This window comes from Antedon bifida, chromosome 9 (genome assembly GCF_963402885.1).
Source record: "Antedon bifida chromosome 9, ecAntBifi1.1, whole genome shotgun sequence".
Taxonomy (NCBI): Eukaryota; Metazoa; Echinodermata; class Crinoidea; order Comatulida; family Antedonidae; genus Antedon; species Antedon bifida.
The window spans coordinates 8,464,513-8,467,796 of NC_136234.1; the positions used below are offsets into that span (position 1 = coordinate 8,464,513).

Genomic DNA, 3,284 nt, shown 5'->3' on the forward strand with positions numbered 1-3,284 from the left:
GGCCTAGGACTTGTAGTGTGGGGGGCCTAGAAAGTCAAGCAGAGTGCCTCGGCCAACCTACGTTCCCTAGTAGGTAGAATGTTAATTTAGACCAGGCCATTTTTAAATAGGGCTGTATAGCGGAAATAGTTCTGGTGGTTCTACTTATATTTATTTGTATTAAATGATTTACCAAATCCTATACTTATACTACCTTAACATAAGAATTAGTAATAAACTAATAATTACTTCTACCGGAAAATATTTTATATCGACGGGGCAAAAAATATCTGCATTCTTAAACAATAAGTTGACGAGTCTCAAAAAGTGTGGGCCTGCACGAACCTCCTGCGGGGAAGTTTGATTTCGGCCTAGCCTAGGCCTAGGCCTAGCTGGCCTATCCGTTGTATTGTATTGTATAGCAATACACTTTTTATACTTAGCTAGGCCTAGGCCCCTAGCTAGTAGTTTTTTTTATTGGCATGTGGAAGGATGTCTTCGTATCAAATTAGCTTTGGATACAAATTGTTTTTTTTAAGGTAAAGTGCCGTTGCAACAATAGAATAGGCCTAGGCCTAGGCCTATCATAATAATAGGCCTAGGCCTAGTATTAGCTCTAGGCCTACTAGGCCTATAGTCTATTATAGCTCTAGGCCTAGTTAGGCTAGCTAGGCCTATATGACAGATCTGTTTTCTTCTTCTTTCTTTTATGGGAATGGGTTAGGCCTAAGGCCTAGCTAGGCTAGTATTATTACTATAAAGGCTATATCGTTAGTCTAGTATCAAGCTAGCCTAGGCCGAAGACCCTATATTCAATTAGGTTTTCTGTTGACAGCTTTCATTCTAAAAACTAGGAAATGTAATTTTGGTTTAAGGTTTATTTTTTTTAGGCCCAGCAGGCTAGCCTACATGCTGGGACCTATCATCCTAGTATTGGCCTAGCCTATTTTATACCAATACCTAATAAATACAGTACAATCTATTCGCATGTCCTATATTAAACACCAAACCAAAGACTATTCAGGGTTATATGTAACAAATACGATGTAAATAGGCCTATATGCTTTTTATAAATCAACTTCAGTTCCAAAAAGTCAATATTTATATAGTTAAAAACAAGGAATATTTAAATAACGCTAACTGTTACGCCGTACACATCTTTTGATCGATTCAATAAGCAATATTTTATAATTCGAGATCTGTGCTGACTTGTCTGTGTTCTTGGGTGATTCTTCAGACAAGACATAAAGTTGTTGGTCACTGTCTGTACGACCTAATAATTAATAATTAATTAAAAAATTAGTAGAATTGTTATTGTTTCTTCAGAAGAAAAAAATCTCAAAATGACCAACAGAAGACGACTGTGTTTTGAAGCATCACATATTAGAAGACAAGACCCAGATGGACATTTACTGTATTCTATTTGAAGGAAAAGGTAATCTTATAATAGGCTTACTAATATTTTATGCAGTGTAGTGAAATTCAGGCATCACTGCATCAGTGGAAAATTCAGAATGTTAACACCAGACCATGATTTACTGGCTAATTGTTAAAAAGTGATATATTGTGATATATGCAGTAGTTATTTGAAAAAAATCATAAATCATTAATTAAAAATACTGTTGCAGCCAATGGCGCAATTGCAGATAATTCTTCTTTTTATAAAAAAAAGTGCAAAAAAGAATTATAAGGCTTCCATTTCAGCAGGGCTTGATTTTTGTTTTTGTTGTGACTAGCCCACTGGGCAAGATAACTTAACTTAATTATATTAAGCCTATAGTTTAAGTAAATGCTAAATTAAATTATAAATAAACAACTATAAAATAAAATTATTTTTAATTTACACTAAAATATGTTTTAATGTTAATAATAAATTAAGTACAAAGTACTGTAAAATATTTCATCCCAATTGTTAATTAACTTAATCAACAGGTAAGTATAATGTTCCCTTAGGTTGCTTTCTTGGATATTGGAGAAGTTACTGTAGAAGGTCCAGCGGTTGTATACATTTCATAATGGCTTCAGTCCTGCTATCGGGATGTTTGGTACTTCAGGACTAACAATTCAGGATAATGTAATTCACCACACAGTTGGAGCAGGTAAGCAATGCCAAAATACTTCTCTTTCCCTTATATAGTAACTTACATTTTAGATTAATCTGCTGTTCTGTCTTTCCTGGTACATATCAAGACCGCTACAATGCTGAGGATATATCGTGGCCAGCAGGTATTGAAATTGAGAGCTCCAGAGATGTCATCCTACAAGACAACACTGTGGTAGGCTCTGAGATGGTGCTGTACCATGTCAGTGGGGAGATTGTGACGTTGAAAGTCAATGGAGCAACAACGAAGGCCATACTTCTTTGCACGGTGTTCATGACGAGGGATGGTCAGAGAGACTGCACACAGATTGCCAATTTCTTCATCTGGAAGAATTGGGATTATGGAGTCTTTTTCCAAATGACTGATCTTGTTCTTGCTGACAACAACATCGGGGTGAATTTGTCAAAGGACTTTCTTACTCTTCTACCTCCTTTTTCTTAACGTGTACTGATAATGCCATTCCATTGTGTAATCAGTTACGTAATTTATAAATTCTGATTAAAATATTACATTTTTCCATTAACATTTTCATGTAAATATTTCAGAATCAACCGGAGAATGCAGGTCAAAGTGCAAAACAGCGTGCACCTCGTCCAGAGAATGGAAATGCTGGATTCGTGTGGGCAAATTTCATGTAATGGTGCTCAATTTTTTCAATTTCATGGTATACATAATTACCCAGCTATTGCTGGAAGCACAAGATTGCAAGGTATGTAAAAGCATGACATAATCTGGTCCTTACTTGGACAAACCTAGTCCTTACTTCGACAAACCAACAACTACCATTGTTTGAGTTCTATTGCAGGAAACGCATACTCATACTGTTTACACATGAAGCTGAATGCTTATAGGTACAAAGAAGGTAGCAGTCAGAGACAAGAACAGGGTTTACATACATATACCTAATTTAGGGTAAGTACTAATAGTATTTATCCTATATATCTACGGACCGCTTGCATTTATCCAAGTTACGTTATTGTAAATCATTGTGTATCTTTACTTGCTAATTGCATTATTTTCATCAACCTAGTACACTTTCTGTACCTACAATACTTTTCATTTAATCTTAACACTACTATGGATCACGGCCTGGTTATGTTATTCCTGATTCTGCATACGAGTGGGACAGAGATCCGAGACGTGGACTTAGAATTATAGGATTATAGAATTTCAAACATGATGGTTACAGACATCAATGGTAGT

The 3,284-nt window shown here is 35.7% G+C and overlaps 1 long non-coding RNA gene across 1 annotated transcript; it reads left to right on the forward strand.

The window, feature by feature from the left end:
- The first annotated feature begins 1,309 nt into the window (after nt 1-1,309).
- On the forward strand, nt 1,310-2,974 carry LOC144851992 (uncharacterized). The gene is made up of 4 exons (XR_013614250.1): nt 1,310-1,414; nt 1,933-2,078; nt 2,627-2,790; nt 2,887-2,974. It is a non-coding gene; the product is annotated as an uncharacterized LOC144851992 (long non-coding RNA).
- Nucleotides 2,975-3,284: the final 310 nt, after the last annotated feature.